The 15,913-nt window shown below is 45.5% G+C and overlaps 1 protein-coding gene across 1 annotated transcript in view; it reads right to left on the bottom strand.

The window, feature by feature from the left end:
• Window positions 1-15,913, bottom strand: part of SLC29A4 (solute carrier family 29 member 4) — a 365,944-nt gene that overhangs the window by 21,070 nt on the left and 328,961 nt on the right. The gene's annotated exons all lie outside the window — the stretch shown is intronic.

Below are 15,913 nucleotides of genomic sequence, written 5' to 3'. Positions count from 1 at the left end.
AAGCAAGCATGGACTAATATATGAGACCTGCAAAAAATTGTATTAGATAATTAAAAATGATTTGAATAAAATGTTAGTAAGTGTTAGGAATAACAAAGGAAAAATGCTAAACAAACTAGTGCAAAGAAAACTGGAATAGATGCCTAGCCCACTTAGATGTCAACACTCACCTCTGCTGGAAATTGAAATAAACTTTTCGATTGATTGATGGACAATTGCCTCAGTTTTTCTTTGACCGAGTTTTTATACATCTACTTCATAAAATATTGATCATTAAGTCACAGCATATGTTTTCAGGCTGTTGTCACTAGACCTCTCACTTTCCTAAAGTTTTGTTATATTAAAAAAACACAAACTAAAAAACCTGAACCAACACCTTTGCTATTCCTCTGAAATGCCAAGTACTCTGTCAAAGCTGCGTGCTATTGACTGTTGTCAGCTTTTCCAAACTTTTCTCCAAGAAAATGGACACTCTACCATGCTTTACCTTTATCTAGTTTTTATTTTTTTACTACATAAAATCTTGCTTTCAGTCCTTCCATCCCACTGATGCTACCTGACCCAAAGTCAAAGCCAACTATCTGTTAACTACCAAGTTACACATTAACCCTCACTCCTTTTAGACCTGTCTTCTGCTTAGAACACACTTGATAACTCTGTTTAGTTCATATCCTAATCCAAAGTTTCCTTAGGACAGAACTGTTAAAACTGGTGTTTAAGCACGCCTAAACTAATCCTTAAGGAAAAACAAAATGGAGATTCATCATGTCTCACATTTTCTGGTATACAATGTATTTATGTTCCAGTTTCTGGTGGAGACAGGCATAAACAATTATTGTGATGTGAATTTATATGAGTTATTGACCAAAATTAATTCTCATCATTCTTACAATATTACCTTTCATATGGTTATGTGGTTTTTAAGTAATGTAATTAACCCCTTCACCCTGCAGCCAATTTCCGTTTTATCGTTTTAGCTTGTTTGCTCCCCTTTTTCCAAGAACCATAACATTATTTTTCCATTCACATAGCTGAACGAGGGCTTGTTTTTTGAGGGACAAATTGTACTTTTGAATGACGCCATTAATTGTATCATGTGATGTACTTGAGAGAGGGAAAAAAAATCCAAGTGCATCAATATTGCAAAAAAAGAGCAATCCCACATTTTTAAAAAAAAATGTGCAATATTTCTGCAAGTCAGTATCAGTACTCAGATATCAAAGATGTACAGTTTTTTTTTAATTAAGTGGTGAAAAAAAGGTTGGAAATTTGTAAAAAATAAATTAAATAAATACAATTTTGCCTGTGTTAGGGTATGTGCACACGTCCGGATTTTTCGCGTTTTTTTTGCGGATTTTCCCGATAAAAACGCTATAAATCCGCATAAAAAACGCTCAAATTATGCATCCTATCATTTAGAATGCATTCCGCATTTTTTGTGCAGATGTATGCGTTTTTTTCCGCAAAAAAAACGCAATCCGCAAAAAGAATGGCCATGCTCATTCTTTTTGCGGATTTTCTGCGGATTTCATGCATTCAGGAAAAAAAAAAAAAAACGCAAAAAATCCGCAAAAAATCCGCGCGAAAAACGCGCGGAAAAAAAACGCGATTTTCTGGCAGATTTCTCCGTATTTTGTCAGGAAAAAAAACCTGACGTGTGCACATAGCCTCACCATTTTTCCAAGAACTGTAACATTTTCAATTTTTGGGGGATATGGGGCTGTATGATGGCTTACTTTTTGCACCCTGAGCTAACTTTCTCGCTGATACCATTCTGGGGTAGATATGATGCTTTGATCGCCTCTTATTGCACTTTATTACAATGTTGCGGTGGTAAAAAAATGTAATTCTGGCTTTTTTTATTTCTATTACTCGTTATGCCGTTTATCAGCCGTAATAATTTATTATATATTTTGATAGATCGGACTTTTATGAATGCACCAATACAAAATATGTGGGTCTTTTTAAATCGCTTTAGCTTTATGATCCTCCTTTTGAACTTTTATCCTTTTTTTTCACATCTTTAAAAAAAAAATTTCACTTTTTTTCCTGTATTTCTTAATCCCCTTAGCATATGCTTATACTATACACAGCAGTCCTACAGCACTGCTGTGTATAGCAGAAATCAGTGTCTCCAATGAACGCCAGGTACAGGCTGGCCTTCACAGGAATATCGTAATGACAGAGACAGGGGTCTTCAGAAGATGGGCATGCCTATGGGGGCTGGTGCATGTTAAATGCAGATGATGACTGAATAATTCAGCTATCATCTGCCGGGAAAGATGTGGGCTCGGCTTGCAAGCCTGTATCAAAGTCAGGAACCTGAAATATGATGGAACAGTATGCCTTATGTCGGGAAGGGGTTAAACTACTTGTTTTTATTGAATTTAGATGTAACAAAAGAGCAGGAGGGATTTAAAAAGGTAGTGTTGCCTTTTCCCTATCTACCTTGAAAATGTGATTTGTACATTAAACGGCCATAAACTATTGACCTGCTGAATATTATTCTTTTTATATACTTCTCAACCATGCAAAGAAAATAAAGAGGTGTTTTATCATACTTTACGGTGAATGCTAATCTACTTTTGGATATGTTACATTTGAACTCTCTCAGATATTGTACAACATACAAGTGAATACCGTCACTATCCTAATGTATTTGTCTTGTCTTTGTGAGTAGAGCCCATCTTAATTTCTACTATATGACGTTGATAACTAAGTTTAGTTGGATTTCGAATCCAAAGGTCCAGGAGGACACTGATGCTTTCAAGGGTTCTGTTTGTTTTTCAAGTATTTTGTAACAATTTACTGGACATAAGTATATATATTGTGACAAAGTCACTGGCAAAGTGCTGGAGGGGAAAACATTTCACTGAGGCCATTAGCTTCAGTTATTTGAAACCCATATGTTTGCTCCAGCACACTAAGTGTTGAAAGGGGTTAATCGACCATTTTAAGGCCTGGGTTTTTGTGGACAACCATGGAGAGGGTGGAAGGTTGTCCAGCTTATCTCCAGCCCAAGGTGTGGTCTGGGGTTTAAATAGTCGGTCTTCTGAGTTATTCAGATTTCAGAGTGTCTGGAGAGGGTAACTCCAAATAGATGTTCATGCTAAAATGAACCGTGTGTTTGGCTAACCTGAAGTGGGCAGATCCTCACTACTACAAGGACTGTGCTTTGTGTGAGCACATTGCTTTGTTTTCCTGTTTTGCCCAAAGGGCATTGTTTATTTTTACTTCTCCATGGTTTATGCCACATGTATAATAAACCAGCGAAAGACTTAAAGAGACAGTGCCCATGCCTACCTTTGTGTACAGCTGAGTGAGCTGATGTACCACAGTATGCAACTGTTGGATTAATAAATGAACTATGAATAAAGGTATCTGATGAACATAAGTGCTGTCGTTTTACATGGATTTTAAATCCTGTTGTTCTTTAACATCACAATCTTTGCTCTCTCCTGTATCTTCTTATATCTCAATAACCATAAATTTTAATTCTCTCACCTACACACAACCTTCTTTTATAGTTCTCTCTATTAGCATCCCTCTTGCTCATTACTGGGATGCATGCTCTTACTCTCTATACATTTGGCCTAGGGCAGCTCATAATACATGAATTGTAAGGCCATGTTCACACGATCCTTTTTTTCATGCGGAATTGCCGCGATTTTCCCGCTGCAGGTCCGCAGCTGTTTTCCATGCAGGGTACATTACATTGTACCCTATGGAAAACAGGAACTGCTGTGCCCACAATGCGGAAAAAAAAAAAAAAAGCCGCGCTGAATAGCTGCGGGAAAAAAGAAGTACCATGTCACTTCTTTTTTCGGAGCCGCAGCGGTTCTGCACCCATTGACCTCCATTGTGAGGTCAAACCCGCAGTAAAACCCACAGATGAAAAAAATATCTGCGGGTTTTACTGCGGTTTGTGGTGCAGAACCGCTGCAGCAGGAAGTGCGGGGAAGCGGGTGGAAGTGCGTGGGCGGAGTGTGGCTGCCCCCCCGTGCTCCGATCCCGCCCCCCGTGCTCCAATCCCACCGCCCCGTGCTCCGATGCCCCCCCCCAGTGCTCCAATGCCGCACCCGTGCCCTAATCTCCCCCCCTTATACTTACCCGGCGTCCCAGTGTCCGTCCGGCCGTCTTCTCCCTGGGCGCCGCCATCTTGCAAAATGGCGGGCGCATGCTCAGTGCGCCCGCCGAATCTGCCGGCCGGCAGATTCGTTCCAAAGTGCATTTTGATCACTGAGATATAATCTATCTCAGTGATCAAAATAAAAAAAAATAGTAAATGACAACCCCCCCCCCCTTTGTCACCCCCATAGGTAGGAACAATAAAAAAAAATTAAGAATTTTTTTTTTTTCCACTAAGGTTAGAATAGGGTTAGGGGTAGGGTTAGGGTTAGGGGTAGGGTTAGGGGTAGGGTTAGGGTATTTTCAGCCATTTTAACCCTAAAAAACTTCCTAGAAAACACACAGACTCTGCATAGAAAACTGCATAAAAAAAGGATCAAAAAAAGGATCAAAAAACGCATAAAAAAACGCATAAAAAAAGGACCAAAAAAAGGACCTGCGTTTTCTGCCAAGAGCTGCAGTTTTTTAAAAAACAGTCCTGAAAAAAAAAGGATGGAAATCAGGAACGTGTGAACATACCCTAATACTCATTTTATGCTGAACGATCTCAAATGGTCCTGATGTAATGTCGCTGTTATTTAGATTTTCAAAGTGTTAGACATCTCCCAATATTCTTCCCATTCTAAAACGCAGCAAGAAGAAAACTGAATTAATCACAGTTCTCTCTACCTGCTCAAGTCGTCCAAACAGAACTGTCATCACAGTTAATGGCTCCACACTTTCCTCAGTCTCACAATTGTATTTTATCTTTCAGCCAACATGTTCCAGAACTTATTACTTTTTTGTATATAGCTCAAAAAATATCTTAAATTAGCTGTTTATTCAACTTTGAGGCAACAAAAAGCATAAACTAGCCCTAAAATGCAACCTAAGCTTTTGCAACTTCATTCTCTGTGGCTTCTCCTCCAATACTCTACCCTCACATCCATCCTTAACTTCTTGCAAGGCCTTCTTCTGTGCTGCACCAGATTTACCAAACAGCCTGAACCACTATGACAAATCTGGTATATTAGACAACCACTTCATCACTGCTAAAGTATCCCATATAAAATAAAACACATACATCCTAAACGAATGCTGTTCCTACGATGTCAGTGCTGTGTCTCATGTTAGTCTCGTGACCTTGTTATGTCTGATTGGCCACAGCCTTTCCTTATTCTGCCAGAGATGACATCCTGGATAGAAGGTATGTGTCTTTTATATAGGAAACTTTTTCAGTTAAAAAAAAAAAGGGCTGTCCAGAAATAGGCAACCCCTTGGAGACTGTCTTGTAAGTTTAAAGTTATACTGCACTGATAAAGATGCCCCACTGTGACATTATCGTAAGAGAACATATTCAATAGGGAAAAATAATGGCATCACTTTAAAAAGCACACAGGCAGGTATGAAAACTGTATATAGATTTCTGGCCAAGGTCTGTAAAATTAAGGTCCAATTTTACACTGTCAGTTAAAAAAAAAACAATTGAATTGTTTGAGATTTTTATTAATAATAATAATTTTATTTATATAGCACCAACATATTCTGCAGCACTTTACATTATAGAGGGGACTTGTACAGACAAAAGACATTACAGCATAACAATGAACACAGATCAAAACATATACCAAGAGGAACGAGGGTCCTGCTCGCAAGCTTACATACTGTTAGGGTTGGCGGAACGCACCGAGTATATATATATATATATATGTATAAATAGGTGCGTTTGCAACCCAGGGTCCACCGTGCAGGAGAGGAACCTCCTGCTGGCAAATGGTGGCGCTATATGGCGGTATAAGCGAACTCTGTTAACTCCATAGAGTCGCTGGAAATAAGATGCTGTGCCCTGTTAGCATCACAGGGGAACACAGCTAACTGCTGAGCTGGAGGCAGTCAGTGGTCACGCACCCAAAAAAGCATACAAACAGTCCTCACCGGAGGAGCCGGTATTCTAGGGGCTTATTTCAGCCGGGTCCCTGAATACACACATGCAATACTCCTCACCGGAAGATCCGGTATTCTAGGGGCTTATTTCAGCCGGGTCCCTGAACACACACATACAGGCGCAACCACAATTAACAAGCTCATGACATGAGGTGGTACTATCGCATGGCCGTGCGGCCATGCGAACCTTTTATAGCTGCAGCACGTACAGGACCTTCCAAGAAGGACCAATGGAAGGCTGCCACAGAACTTGATCAGGTACAGGGCCTTCCTGGAGGATCAATGGAAGTCGCTGCAGTACCTGAGCATGTGAGAGATCTTACCCTGGGCATGCTCAGTGTGTGCAAAGCAGGACTTAGTCCCAGAAAAGCCTGCTCGCCGCAGACCAGTGCAGGGTACAATAGCAGAGCCTGAAAAGGCAGCAGTAACCCTTTGCACAGTATCAGGCTGAGTGAGACGCTGGGACCGACGTCTCCGCTGAGCAGGCTCCACTGCGGCTGATGCAGAATGGGAGACCGCAGCAGACACGGCTCGAGATTTCCCCTGGGCAGCGGCAGGAACTCGACTCCTAACATTACCCCCCCTCCTAGGGCCTCCCCCTCCTTGGGCCTCGCTACGCTCAAAGGCTGCAATGAGGAGCGGAGCCCGAATGTGTTCCACAGGTTCCCAGGTTCTGTCCACTGGGCCGTGACCCTTCCAGTCCACCAGATATTTCTTGCCACGTACCACCTTGCACCCCACAATAGCATTCACCTCAAACTCATCCGTGGATGAACCCAATGTCCCAGCAGATGACTCGGAAAACTGGGACATATAGACGGGCTTTAAGAGAAACGTGAAAGGTGTCAGTGATACCAAGGTGCAGAGGAATAGCCAAACAGTAGACCGCAGGGTTGACCTGTTCCAGAACCTTGAAAGGGCCTACTGTATGTAGCGAGGCACAAATTTAGTGGACTCACCTCGCAGCCTGATGTTACGGGCGGAGAGTCGCCAGGAGCAAAGGTCGGAGCAGGGCGCCGGTGTGCATCAGCAGAAACCCTCATTCTCTCCTTGGAGGCCCGGATGGCATTCTGTGTGCGGTCCCAAATGTCACGTGCCTCTACCTCCCAGTCTGCCACCCTAGAATCAGTGGATTACACGGGCATGGGCACAGGAACACGCGGATGCTGGCCGTAATTAAGGAGAAAAGGAGTCTGCCCGGTAGAGTTGGCTATGGCGTTGTTCAAAGCAAATTCCGCCCAAGGTAGCAAAGATGCCCAGTTATCCTGCCTGGCAGAGACAAAATGTCGTAAGTATGTGACCAGAGTCTGGTTGGCCCTCTCTACCAACCCATTCGTCTCGGTATGATAAGCAGAAGAGAGATTCAGCTCAATGCTGAGTAAACGACAGAGTTCTCTCCAGAACCGAGACGCAAACTGAGGACCTCGGTCACTGACAATTTTGTCAGGCATGCCATGTAGACGGAAAACATGTTTGACGAACAACGCTGTTAAAGCCCGTGCAGAAGGTAACCGTGGAAGCGGAACCAAGTGCACCATCTTAGAAAAATGGTCAGTAACTACCCAGATAACTGTACAGCTACGAGACTTGGGTAAGCCTACCACGAAGTCCATCCTGACCATCTCCCAGGGCCTGTCTGCACCGGCAGGGGGTAAACTTGCCCAGCCGGCCGTTGCCGAGGAGAACGATTCTTGGCGCAGTAGACACACGCCCGAATATAGTCCCTGACGTCAGGGGCCATATGTGGCCACCAGTACGTCCTCACCAAGAGCTCAGATGTCCTCTTGGTCCCAAAATATCCACCCACCCTGGACGAGTGAGCCCAAGAGAGAACGTCCGGTCGCAAATTAGATGGAACGAAAGTCTTGCCTGGGGGCACAGACTCTAGCGAAACTGGAGCCACAGTTCTCAGGCTCTCTAGAGGGACAATAAGCCGAAGCTCCTCTTCCTCCTCCTCTGATGACACTACAGAGCAAGAGAGAGCGTCGGCACGAACGTTCTTCTCCCCAGAAAGAAAATGGAGGGTGAAATGGAACCGGGAGAAGAACAGGGACCATCTAGCCGGACGGGAATTTAGCCGCTGGGCTGTCTGTAAATATACCAAGTTCTTGTGGTCTGTGAACACCTGGAAGGGAAAGCAAGCTCCCTCCAGAAGATGTCTCCACTCTGAGAAAGCCAACTTCATAGCTAGCAACTCCCTGTACCCGATGGAATAATTCCTCTCCGCTGGTGAAAAGGTCTTAGAGAAGAAGAAGCAAGGATGCTTCCGACCTTGAGCATCCTTTTGGAAGAGGACTGCTCCAGCACCAATGGATGAGGCATCCACCTCCATAATAAATGGCTTATCTACATCGGGGCGATGTAGGATGGGAGTGCTAGCGAAGTGTGACTTAACCGAGAGAAAGGCCTTGGAGACCTCCTCTGACCACAACTTGGGATTTGCCCCCTTCTTGGTGAGGGCAACCAAGGGAGCCACCAAAGTTGAGAAGCAGGGAATGAACTGGCGATAGTAATTGGTGAACCCCATAAAGCGCTGCACCGCTTTGAGAGAATGGTGTTCCTGCCAGTCCATCACAGCCTGTAGTTTGGCAGGGTCCATAGCCAGAGATGATGTAGCCAAGGAAAGGCAAGGACTCCTGCTCAAACACACACTTCTCCAACTTGGCATAGAGGTCGAAGATCTTGCAAACATCTCTCCGGTGGGAGTCTATATCTGGAGAGTAGATGATAATATCATCCAGATAAACTACGACCGAGGTGGTAATCATATCCCAGAAGATGTCATTTGCAAAGTCTTGGAAAACGGCTGGGGCATTACAGAGCCCGAGGGGCATTACAGAGCCCGAAGGGCATCACCAGATATTCATAGTGCCCATTCCTGGTGTTAAAAGCCGTCTTCCATTCGTCCCCCTCACGGATGCGAATCAGGTTGTAAGCACCCTGCAGATCTAAATGAGTAAAAACCCTTGCTCCCCGTAGCCTATCAAAAAGCTCAGATATCAGGGGTAGTGGGTACTTATTCTTAACGGTGATGGCGTTAAGACCCCTGTAGTCTATACATGGACGCAGTTCTCCACTCTTCTTCTGTACTAAGAATAACCCAGCCCCTGCAGGTGACACTGACTTCCTAATGAATCCTCTTGCCAGATTCTCTCGGACATACTGTGACATTGCCTCCATCTCCGAGAGAGACAATGGATAGACTCGACCCCGGGGAGGTTCAGCACCAGGCAAGAGGTCAATAGGACAGTCATAGGGGCGGAGAGGCGGAAGGGTCTCCGCAGAACTTTTGGAGAACACGTCCGCATAGGGCCAATATTGCTTGGGGAGAGAGGATAAATCTGCGGGTACCTCAGTTGTAACAACCTGAACGCTTTCCCTCTGACATCTACCCCCACAAGATTCACCCCATCCTAAAATTCTGCCTGTGGATCACTCGATATGAAGAGAGTGATACCGTAGCCAAGGCATCCCTAACAGGATCTCATCAATTCCCTCAGGAATGACGAGCAGAGATATTATCTCCTGATGAGATGGCGACATGGACAGAGTGAACGGGATGGTCTGGTGTGTTATCTGTGCGGGCAGTGTCGACCCATTCACCACTTGTACAGTTACTGGTTGAGCTAGCATTACCAGAGGAATTGCGTGACGTTGGGCGAAGGCAGAAGACATAAAATTGCCCTCCGCCCCAGAATCCACGCAGAGCTCTACCGAGTGAGTGAATGAATGAGCCTATTGTAATTGTCCCCTTAAAGGACAATTTGGAGGCAAACGTCGCCGTGTCTAGTGTACCTCCACCTACTACCACTAGACGCTGACGTTTCCTCGACCGCTGTGAACATCTGGTGGCAAGATGTCCAGACTGCTGGCAAACATGGCAGCCCTTGTGTGCAGGAGCGGCCCGGGACTTAGATCCCGCTCGTGACACTTCCATGGCCTCATGTGACTCAGGGACCTGGACTGGAGATTCAAAAGGTTTGGCGAAGGTGGGAGCCAGCCGAAACCTCTACCTACACTGGGCCCGCTCTAACCTCCGCTCGTGAAAACGGAGGTCAATACGGGTAGACACAGCTATTAACTCCTCCAGTGTGGTCGGAATCTCCCTTGAGGCCAGAGCGTCCTTCACGTGGTCAGCTAGCCCCCTCCAAAATATAGGGATACGGGCTTTATCCGACCACTCCAGCTCAGATGCTAGGGTACGGAAGTGGACGGCAAAATGGCTGACCAAGGACGAGCCCTGAGTCAATGCCAACAGTCGGAGCGCTGTATCATGGGTGACTTGAGGCCCTAAAAAGACCTGTTTCAGAGTGGTCAGGAACAGCAGAGCACTCTGCACCACATGATCGCCATGCTCCCACAGCGGCATAGCCCACTCCAACGCCCTGTCCGACAGGAGAGACACTATAAATCCCACCTTTGCACGCTCTGTGGGGAAACGTGCGACCAGGAGCTCGAGATGCATAGAACACTGGCTCACAAAACCCCTACAAGATTTACTATCACCAGAAAATTTTTCTGGCAGCGGGAGGTGAGATAGAGTCGGAACAGGGGTGGCTGTGGACAAGGTTGCTGCAGCCACGCTAGCAGCCTGAACAGCAACTGCAGTAACATCCACAGCTGAGGTTGAGCGCTCGAGAGTGGCCAACCTACCCTCCAGCTGCTGGATGTACCGCATTGATTCCTGTTTGTCCGCCATTTACAAGCCAGACCCTGGCGCTAGTATTATGTTAGGGTTGGCGGAACGCACCGAGTATATATAAATATATATATATGTATAAATAGGTGCGTTCGCAACCCGGGGTCCACCGTGCAGGAGAGGAACCTGCTGCTGGCAAATGGCGGCGCTATATGGCGGTATAAGCGAACTCTGTTAACTCCACAGAGTCGCTGGAAATAAGATGCTGTGCCCTGTTAGCATCACAGGGGAACACAGCTAACTGCTGAGCTGGAGGCAGTCAGTGGTTACGCACCCAGAAAAGCATACAAACAGTCCTCACTGGAGGAGCCTGTATTCTAGGGGTTTATTTCAGCCGGGTCCCTGAATACACACATGCAATACTCCTCACCGGAGGAGCTGGTATTCTAGGGGCTTATTTCAGATGGATCCCTGAACACACACATACAGGCGCAACCACAATTAACAAGCTCATGACATGAGGTGATACTAGCGCATGGCCGTGCAGCCATGCGAACCTTTTATAGCTGCAGCACGTACAGGACCTTCCAAGAAGGACGAATGGAAGGCTGCCACAGAACTTGATCAGGTACAGGGCCTTCCTGGAGGACCAATATAAGTCGCTGCAGTACCTGAGCATGTGACCCTAGACCTCCACTGACAGATCTTACCCTGGGCATGCTCAGCATGTGCAAAGCAGGACTTAGTCCCAGAAAAGCCTGCTCGCCGGAGACCAGTGCAGGGTACAATAGCAGAGCCTAAAAAGGTAGCAGTAACCCTTTGCACAGTATCAGGCTGAGTGAGATGCTGGGACCGACGTCTCCACTGAGCAGGCTCCACTGCGGCTGATGCAGAATGGGAGACCGCAGCAGACACGGCTCGAGGTTCCCCCTGTGCAGCGGCGGGAACTCGACTCCTAACACATATTATGAGGAAAAAGGGGAGACACAAAAGGTGGATGGTAACAATTGCTTTCGTTGCTTGGACCAGCCATAGTGTAAGAATCGGGTGTTCATGTAAAGCTGCATTAACCAGTTATCAGACTAAGTATGTAACAGTACAGACACAGAGGGCTATTACATGCATAAAGCGTATGAGAACATGATGTGAGGAACCCGATTATGGTTTAAGTTTTTTTGAATGGGCCACACAAGGAAAGTTAGGTTAATGCATTGAGGCAGTAGGCCAGTCTGAACAAATGCGCTTAAAGGGCACACTTAAAACTGTGGGGATTGGGGATTAATCGTATAAACCTGGGTAGTGCATCCCAAAGAATTGGCGCAGCACATGAAAAGTCTTGGAGATGGGATTGGGAGGTTCTGATTATTGAGGATGTTAACCTCAGGTCATTAGCATGGAGGGCACGGGTAGGGTGAGACCAGGGAGGAGATGTAGGGTGGTGCTGAGCCATGGAGGGCTTTGTGGATGAGGGTAAGAAGTTTGTACTGGATTCTGGAGTGGATGGCTAGCCAGTGTAATGATTGGCACAAGGTAGTGGCATCAGTATAACGACTGGTGAGGAATATGATCCTGGCTGCAGCATTCAGGACAGATTGGAGAGGGAAGAGTTTGTTAAGAGGGAGGCCAATAAGTTACAGTATTCTAATCTAGAGACTATATACTCTATATATATATATATCTAGTGCCGGTTATTATAACTGTAGTTATTACCATTTACTTCACACATTTACCGTACTTCACACACAATCCTTGTCCTAGCAACAAACATGGTAGAGTTGGTATTCTCTTGTCCAACAACTGTTCTTTCAACCTAATCCCACCTCTAACCTCCCTTCTATCGAAATACACATTGTAGATATCTACTCTTTCTCCAACCTCCAAGTGCCTGCTATATACCAACCCCCAGGCCCCATCATCATAGGCAATTTCAACATGCCTCCACTTTTGTTTCATCTTTTCATTCACTCACAGTGATCCTCCACAGCAACTCACAAAAATGGTCACACACCTGATCTAATTTTCACTTGCCTCTGTTCCCTTAAAAACTAATTTCTCAAACTACTCAAATTCCCCCATCCATTTTCTCTTTAATTGCCACCAAGTCCAGCAATTAGCACCTCCCCCCAAAAGAAACCTCTCAGCCGAGACATTCACAAAATCTCCACGATATCCTCATGCCATAATACAGAGACTGCTTTCCACAATGCAAAAATCTCTTCATCTCTTGACTCTCTTGGCAATCTCATACACAGCATAATTTGGCAAATCAATAGACAACCCTGGCACAAAAAAGCCATGGCAAGCTTCCAGGATGGTGATGGAAAAAAATACATTCAACGGAAAACTATATGACATTCAAGCAAGCTGTTTTTAAATATAAGTCTACCATCACCTCTGCTAAACAGGACTATTTCACAACAATCATTATCTTCTCTAACTCGCAACTCCAAACAGTTTTTTAATACATTTAATTCTCTACTCGCCTAATGCCCCCTCCTATTTCCTTTATTTTAGCAGATGACTTTGACTCATAGCTCAAAAAACTAAATTGACTACAATAAAGAAAACATTAACATGCAACCCCCCAAACTCCCCTGCTTAATAGCACAATGCTCTTCTCTTTAACCTTCTAACCCTCCATTACTGAAGAAAATCTTGCCACTCTTCTTTACAAGTTGCACATCACTACCTACAGTGGGGCAAAAAAGTATTTAGTCAGTCAGCAATAGTGCAAGTTCCACCACTTAAAAAGATGAGAGGCGTCTGTAATTTACATCATAGGTAGACCTCAACTATGGGAGACAAACTGAGAAAAAAAAATCCAGAAAATCACATTGTCTGTTTTTTTAACATTTTATTTGCATATTATGGTGGAAAATAAGTATTTGGTCAGAAACAAAATTTCATCTCAATACTTTGCCTTTGTTGGCAATGACAGAGGTCAAACGTTTTCTGTAAGTCTTCACAAGGTTGCCACACACTGTTATTGGTATGTTGGCCCATTCCTCCATGCAGATCTGCTCTAGAGCAGTGATGTTTTTGGCTTTTCGCTTGGCAACACGGACTTTCAACTCCCTCCAAAGGTTTTCTATAGGGTTGAGATCTGAAGACTGGCTAGGCCACTCCAGGACCTTGAAATGCTTCTTACGAAGCCACTCCTTCGTTGCCCTGGCGGTGTGCTTTGGATCATTGTCATGTTGAAAGACCCAGCCACGTTTCATCTTCAATGCCCTTGCTGATGGAAGGAGGTTTGCACTCAAAATCTCACGATACATGGCCCCATTCATTCTTTCATGTACCCGGATCAGTCGTCCTGGCCCCTTTGCAGAGAAACAGCCCCAAAGCATGATGTTTCCACCACCATGCTTTACAGTAGGTATGGTGCTTGATGGATGCAACTCAGTATTCTTTTTCCTCCAAACACGACAAGTTGTGTTTCTACCAAACAGTTCCAGTTTGGTTTCATACCATAGGACATTCTCCCAAAACTCCTCTGGATCATCCAAATGCTCTCTAGCAAACTTCAGACGGGCCCGGACATGTACTGGCTTAAGCATTGGGACACGTCTGGCACTGCAGGATCTGAGTCCATGGTGGCGTAGTGTGTTACTTATGGTAGGCCTTGTTACATTGGTCCCAGCTCTCTGCAGTTCATTCACTAGGTCCCCCCGCGTGGTTCTGGGATTTTTGCTCACCGTTCTTGTGATCATTCTGACCCCACGGGGTGGGATTTTGCGTGGAGCGCCAGATCGAGGGAGATTATCAGTGGTCTTGTATGTCTTCCATTTTCTGATTATTGCTCCCACTGTTGATTTCTTCACTCCAAGCTGGTTGGCTATTGCAGATTCAGTCTTCCCAGCCTGGTGCAGGGCTACAATTTTGTTTCTGGTGTCCTTTGACAGCTCTTTGGTCTTCACCATAGTGGATTTTGGAGTCAGACTGTTTGAGGGTGTGCACAGGTGTCTTTTTATACTGATAACAAGTTTAAACAGGCGCCATTACTACAGGTAATGAGTGGAGGAAAGAGGAGACTCTTAAAGAAGAAGTTACAGGTCTGTGAGAGCCAGAAATCTTGATTGTTTGTTTCTGACCAAATACTCATTTTCCACCATAATATGCAAATAAAATGTTAAAAAAAACAGACAATGTGGTTTTCTGGATTTTTTTTCTCAGTTTGTCTCCCATAGTTGAGGTCTACTTATGATGTAAATTACAGACGCCTCTCATCTTTTTAAGTGGTGGAACTTGCACTATTGCTGACTGACTAAATACTTTTTTGCCCCACTGTATGTGCTTGACCCTATCCCATCTCACCTCCAGTGGCGTATCTAGGGGGAGGGCAGCCAGGGCATGTGCCCCGGGCACAGCCGGCAGGGGGGCGCAGTTGGGCTGCCTAATGCGGCGGTCCAAAGTGTCTCCCCCTGAGGCTGCATTCTGCCACCCCCTGGACTGGCAGTCGGCTGTTCTCTGTGCCGCCTGTCAAGCTGACTGCCGGCACAGAGAAGCTGCAGCACTCCGGCTCCCAGAAATCAATTGTACTCACATCTAACAGCTGCGAGTGCAATTGAGGCTCTGACCGCTCGGTCAGAGCGACGCCAGCAGCGTGATCAAGTCATGTGATCTGGAGCGCAGGAGAAATTAGAGACTCGGTGGTAAGTGCTCCTGTAGTTGTGGAGCTGAAGACACCGAAGATTCAGCGTGGGGTGGGTTTATGGGGAATATTTATTCAGTGTGTGTGTGTATTTTTTTCAGTGTTTGGGGGGGAGATTTATTTAGTGTGTGTGTTGGGGAGTCAGGATTTAATCAGTGTGTTGGGGGGGTCAGGGATTTATTCAGTGTGTGTGTGTTGTTGTGACGATTCAAAGAGGGAAAACGCAAAGGGGACCCTCTAGACCGCGACGACGAACCCCTCATGGACGAGCTGACCAGATAGACCGCCCCCTATACAGGGAGAGTTAGGGGCAGGCCCGTGAGGGACTATCGCCATGGAAGCTGGAGGACCAGGACGGGAGAAGACCAAGAAGAGGTGGAGATAGTAGGACCACAGGATAGGAGAGTTCTGCGGAAACACCGAACTGGCGGGTATAACGGGAACACTGCGGTGACACAGACCGTGCCTAAGCAATGCAGAGACACAGGGACTGACGGAGGTAAAGCAGTGACACAGGGACTGACGGAGGTATAGCAGTGACACAGGGACTGACGAGTGTACTGCAGCAGAAC

Source organism: Ranitomeya imitator, chromosome 7 (genome assembly GCF_032444005.1).
Source record: "Ranitomeya imitator isolate aRanImi1 chromosome 7, aRanImi1.pri, whole genome shotgun sequence".
Taxonomy (NCBI): domain Eukaryota; kingdom Metazoa; phylum Chordata; class Amphibia; order Anura; family Dendrobatidae; genus Ranitomeya; species Ranitomeya imitator.
The sequence above is the reverse complement of the archived record's forward strand: the minus strand, read 5'-3'. Positions and strand labels throughout refer to the sequence as shown.